The sequence below is a fragment of the Gekko japonicus genome, unplaced genomic scaffold (genome assembly GCF_001447785.1).
Source record: "Gekko japonicus isolate JY-2015 unplaced genomic scaffold, Gekko_japonicus_V1.1 scaffold962, whole genome shotgun sequence".
NCBI classification, from domain to species: domain Eukaryota; kingdom Metazoa; phylum Chordata; class Lepidosauria; order Squamata; family Gekkonidae; genus Gekko; species Gekko japonicus.
Window position 1 is genome coordinate 589,494 of NW_015163116.1, and position 6,473 is coordinate 595,966.

Below are 6,473 nucleotides of genomic sequence, written 5' to 3' on the forward strand. Positions count from 1 at the left end.
CAGCCCCGGATGCCTCGACCTTCACCAACCAGCTCCGGACTGTGCTTCAGCACTTCGACTCGGCTGGTCTAAAGGTCAAATGGAAGAAATGCCTGCTCGGAGTTCCTAAGGTGGAGTTTTTGGGGTTTGCCGTGGACGCCCAGGGAATCCACCCCATGGCTGAAAAAACCAAGGCCATCACGCAGGGGGGCCCCCATGTCCAAGACGGAGCTGCAGACTTTCCTGGGCCTGCTTAATTTTTATCATTCCTTTCTCCCTCTGAAGGCTGCGGTGGCAGAACCTCTGCACCGCCTTTTGGACAAAAATGCTCCTTGGGTTTGGGGACCGGAGCACGCCGTCACTTTCCAGGCGGTTAAGGAACTTCTTGTCTCAAATTCGGTCCTTTCCCATTTCAACAAGGTGCTACCAGTGGTCCTGCCTGTGACGCCTCTCCGTACGGGGTTGGGGCGGTTCTGGGCCACCAGCTACTGGATGGCCGGGAGGTTCTGGTAGCTTACTATTCATGTACCTTGTCGTCAGCGGAGCGCAACTATGCGCAGGTCGACAAGGAGGCGCTAGCGATTGTGGCCGGGGGGAAGAAATTTCACCATTACCTGTATGGCCGGCCTTTTACGATCCTGACGGACCATAAACCGCTTCTTGGCCTCCTTGCCCCTGACCACCAAACCCTCCAGATGACTTAACCCCGGGTGCTCCAGTGGTCTGTTTTCTTGGCGGGCTACTCTTATGCACTTCTTCACCGGCCGGGGAAAGCGATGGGACACGCTGACGCTTTGAGCCGCCTTCCGTTGCCGTCCATGGATCCGGACCCGGCTCTGGCTCACCAGGTCGCCTTCTGGAGGCTATTCCCGATCGGCCAGTACACGTTCATGAGGTGGCCCACCGCACGGCCCAGGACCCGATCCTTTGCCGCGTCTTGTACTGGGTGAGAAGGGGTGGCCTATGGCCTCGGCGGGGTCGGACTTCACAGCATTCGCCTCCCGCAAGGTCGAGCTGTCGTCCCACAAAGGCTGTTTAATGTGGGGTGGCCCGGTGGTGATTCCGACTCCATTAAGGGAACGAGTCCTCACAGCGCTACACGACACACATCCGGGGATAGTCCGGATGAAAGCCCTGGCCAGACGTTATGTCTGGTGGCCAGGGCTGGACTGGGACATTGAGGACTGGGTGAAGCACTGTCAGCCCTGCCAAGTATCCTGACCCAAGTTTCCCCGAGCTCCCGCCAGGGCCTGGGAATCGTCACACAACCCCTGGTCTCGGCTCCACCTGGACTTTGTGGGGCCATTCCAGGGTCAACTCTTTATACTCATGGATGCGTACAGCAAATGGCTCGAGGTCATCTCAGTGCCGTCCACATCCTCATGAGCAGCCATCCGGGCCATGTGGCATATCTTCAGCGCCCAGGGGATTCCGGATACCCTGGTCACCAACAACGGTACGGCATTTACCTCTAGCAAATTCCAGGACTTTACCAGCTATTATGGAATTTGCCGCATCAGGTCAGCCCCGTTCCGCCCTGCGACCAACAGCCAAGCCGAGCACATGGTGCGCACGACCAAGGAGGTGCTCCGCCACTTGGATAGTAAGGACTGGGACTATAAGCTGGCAGCTTTCCTCTTTGGCCAGAGAATGATGCCCCACACCGCGATGGGACTCAGCCCAGTGGAGCTCCTTTTGGGACGGCGCCTGACGACCCAGCTGGATCGCCTTCATCCCGATCGAGCACCGGAAGAGGAACCGGCCACGGAGTCACCCGAGGCGGCCAGAGGGTTCTTTCCTGAGGATCTGGTCTATGCCCGGAACTATGTGCAAGGCCCGCCATGGATTCCAGCCCGGGTGGTGAGAGTCCAGGGACCCCGGTCGTACGAGGTCTCCAGCGAGGACGGCCAGATACTACACTGCCACATCGATCAGCTGTGGCGGGCGGGTACTGCCACACGACCCAGAGGACCTCGAGGACCCAGACTCCCCAGAAACTCCCACTCCACCTCAGATCCCGGATGACCTGGCCCAGCACAATGAGGTACCCTTCGATTCTCCAACAGACAGCACGACCGGGCCCCGAGAAGCAGCGCTGCCAGCACCACAGCCACCGACACCGCCCATCTCTCAGCCGTATGTTATGGTGTCACCTTCCGTCCCGGTGCCTGCACCTCGCCACTCAACAAGAACCCGTGAAGCACCCTCCTATCTGCAGGACTTTGTGTGTGGGTGACTTTTGGACCAAGGGGGGAGGGGTGTAATGTATCCATCTCAGACCACGTGTGTGGCCATTTCACCACACGGTCATGCGAAGCGGCCGAGCTTCACTCTCAGGAATAATGGGACAAGCGGATCCTAGTCAGCACCTATCGGCAGGCTAAGCTCCCAGCCAAGAGCCTATGGAACTCTCAGCCACTGTTAATAGCCAATCACTTGTTGTGTTTTGGGTGCGGGGTTGTTGCACATATAAACCAGCCTGCAAGCTGATTAGTTTTGTCTTGTTCCGAACCTTTAATAAAGTCTTAGAGCTGAATCACTGCGTTAGTCTAAGGACTTTTCAGATTGTCTATTGTGTCCGCCGGCCACCACCAGGGGTCAGCGGCCTCAGTCCGTAGCTTGGTTCCAAACACAATAGGGACCAAGGATCCTAGGCCACCCTGGGTCCTCCAATAGGACCTTGGCGGGAAATTCAAACCCCCCAATGGAACTGTGGGTGAGCCCGGGTGGAGTGTATATAGTTGGCCCTTGCTGGGCCGTGTGTGTTCTCTGGTTGTGAAGTATGATAAACGCATCTAGTTAGCATGTCGTAGTCCAAGTCTCCATGTGGGAACCCAGTACTTTACATTGTCCATCTGTCATTCCACATAAAATGGCCATCTTAAAAAGAAGGAAATGGCAGCTTCAAAGGTTGCCATCACATCCCCACTGAGCTCCTTCTCCTCCCTAAACTCTGCCCTCTTCAGCCATTGATTCCAAATCTGCAGGAATTTCCCAAGCCAGAGTTGGCATCCATATGTGGGACAGGAAGCAAAGAAACACTACCTGGAATCGAATGCTGGATGTCACATTTTCATTTGATCTAAACCAATATTCTCATTCCCTGATAATGACACCCCAGCAGGAGCCCCAGTTTGACTGAACCCTCCCTATTCTGACACTTATTCAGCATAACAGTTAATAAAGCATTATTGTGAAGCATAGCCTGAGCATGTTTTTTTAAAAATTCATAGACTTAAAACATTCTTACAAAAAACAAACTGCCTTGGAAATTTAGTGTTAGCTGCATTTATTCCAATCCATTATGTCTGAGTAACTCGAAAACATTTAGGGTTTCAAAGGGTCTTTTCTTTTTGGCATTTGCACAAAGAACAGTGACTGAAAACAACTCGTAATTATGAAAAGTTACACCCTCTCCTTGGAGCTGTTGGTTCTGCAGGAAAAGAGTCCTTGTTTTCATAATAAGAAGGGGGAGTTTATTACATCCAGGGACTGGCTGTGATGAAGCTGGCAAACCCATGTCTTGAGGCATTAAACCTCTGTGGCTTGCTTTTACACAGACCTTTAAATTCTGCCTCCTACCCCCTGCTGGGAGTTTCTCTGCTCTGAACATTCTATGCTAGTCTCACACATACTCACAGTCTCTTTCAAGTGTGTTGCAATGAGAGCTTGCTTGGCCATTTGGGCAAATTGCAAGTTTGCAACCCAAATCATCCCTCCTTTCTTACAACTGGGTGCAGCTGCTGCAGCCAGTTGGGCTGAATTTATCTGATTGGATCTGATTCATATCCATGGCAATAGAAAACATGGCATGCAGAGATAGCTTTATTCAGGCAATCCCCCAAGACAGGCTGGAGATGGGGCCCCTAATTTCACCCCCCCCACACACACACACACCCAAAAGCCTATTGTTGTATGATTCAGGAGCACCCAAGAAGTTACAAGAGAGAATTCCTGTTTTGTACTTCCACCCACCTCCCTTGAGTTAAGGAGACGATGGAAAGCTACTTCCTAAAAGTCCTTCAAATCCTGGAACAGCCACTGGGCATGGCATAGTGGAATTCCTCTCTTCGGTTATTTACAGCCAAAGCTGGTTTATGGTTATAATGATCACCATGCTAGTCATATTTTTTTAACAGATGGATGAATTTTTGCAGATATGATTAGGAAAAGACCCAGAAATTTCAAGTAACAATGAAAGAATCCCCCTCTAGGAAAGTTCTCATAATTCTTAGGCACTCTCCAGAAACACCATGCACCAGGGGCCCCAATAGGATGACCACGGGCACAATGGTGCCCACCAACATGTTTTCTGGTGACCACCTAGTGTTTTTAAAGAAGAAGAAGAGATTGGATTTAAACCCTGCCCTACACTTGGAGTCTCAGAGCAGCTTACAAACACCTTTTCACTTTCTCTCCCCACAACAGACACCCTGTGAATTAGGTGGGACTGAGAGAGCTCTTTCAAGCACTGTCCTTGAGATTAATGTCAGATTAATACAAATACATAATCAAAGCTTCATTGGTAAGGAAACAAGCATTTAAAACAAAGCTCATCGTGGTTTGGCCGACATTTAAACAAACAACGAAAACAGGTGTGATGCGCTCGAGACACAGAACGGCCACTTCAGCAGGGTTCTTGTTTTGGTTTTTTTGTTTTTAAAATGGTGGTCATGATAGGGAAATGGACTTAGAAACACGGCAACAGAAACATCAGATTTCTCGTTTGATTCATAAAAAATGGTAGGGGAGGGAATGGGGGGAGAGAACAGTTTTGACAGAACTATGGCTTGCCCGAGGTCATCCAGCAGCTGCAAGTGGAGGAGTGGGAAATCAAACCCAGTTCTCCCAGATTAGAGTCTGTGCACTTAACCACTACGCCAAACTGGCTAGGAAGTGGGTGAACCCAGGTAGAACTTTTGCCCAGCAAGGCTTCTGATTGACTACCAGAGATTTGATTGGCTGTGCAGATCTTTTTTAAAATGTTGCTTTGGCAGCAGCTGTCCCCACAGCACAAGGATCTGCACTGTGCTACTGAAGAGAAGCTGTAGTAGCCATTTTGTTCCTGGCTACATGTCTTGCAGCAGCCTTTTTGTGGCAGCCATTTTGTTACTGGTCCCACAATGCCATGTCAGAATTCTAAACGTGCCCACAGGCTCCAAAAGATTGGGGACCCCTGCCATACACCCTCTCAAAAAGCTAGTATGGCCAACTCCAAATTGGGAAGTTTCTGGAGATTTGGGGGTGGAGCCAGAGAAGGGCAAGGTTGGGGAGGGGAGGGACCTCAGCAGGATACCATAGAAGCCAGCCTCTGAAGCTGGCATTTTTCTCTAGGGCAACTGATCTCTGTAGTCTGGAGATGTTGCAATTCCAGGATGCTGACAACTTTACAGTGAGCTCACCATGCTTCCTCCAAAGAAATCTCTTCCCACAAATCTCTTGCCCTTGAATTCACAAACCCCGTTATTTTTGGCAATGGTGAGTTCAGAGGCAGCTGCTGTTCCAGCAGTGGTAGTGACATGAAGGGAAATACTTGCTCCACCCACGCATGCACACAGCATTGGTTATGGCCAGGGCCATGAAATGTAAAATCTTCATCTTTTGGCATTTGATAACTTGTTTTTGAGTGTATCTGTTATGAGAAGTGTTGCCAGCTCTGGATTGGGAAATACCTGGAGATTTTGGGGATGGGGCCTGAGGAGGGTGGGGTTTGGGGAAGGGAGGAACTTCGAATGCGGTGTAGAGTCCACCTTCCAAAGTGGCCATTTTTTCCAGGGGAACTGATCTCTGTCACCTGGAGATCCATTGTAATCCCAGGAGACTTCTAGTCACCACCTGGAGGTTGGAAACCCTAGTTATGAGGTTCATCCTCATACCCATGATTTCCTGTGTTAATTAAGCTCCAAAAACAGGCAACTGCTTTGGGCAGCCTCTTTAGCAAAAGTGGGAAGAGGCCAACCAGTGGCGGCTCCTACCTGGTGGAATGAGCTCCCGGAGGAGATCACGGCCCTGTGGGACCTTTTACAGTTCCGCAGGGCCTGCAAGACGGAGCTCTTCCGCCAGGCTTTTGAGTAGGAGCCGCCGCCACCACTATTACCACCATCGTGCACTGCAGAACAGTGCCGTCGGGGTGGGCTGATTAGCCAACTGGGGACATCTTGGCCTATGGCACCCCCCCTTTCTGTTGAGCTCACGATGAGATAGAATAATGAGTGAGTATTTTTAACTACCGATGCATTCTGTAAGATTGAATTGTGTTTTAAGTGGCTAATTGTGTAATTTTATTGGACTTTGCGTGCCTAAATTGTTTTAATGTGTTATATTTTTGCACTGTTGTGCCTGTGTAAGCCGCCCTGAGCCCGCATGCGGGGAGGGCGGGGTATAAATGAAATAAAATAAATAAATAAATAAACCTCCACAGAAAGAGGAAGTGTATTTCTGACCAGTTTTTTTGGGAGGCAATAATGGGGCAGGTTGTTACACCACTGGTTGAC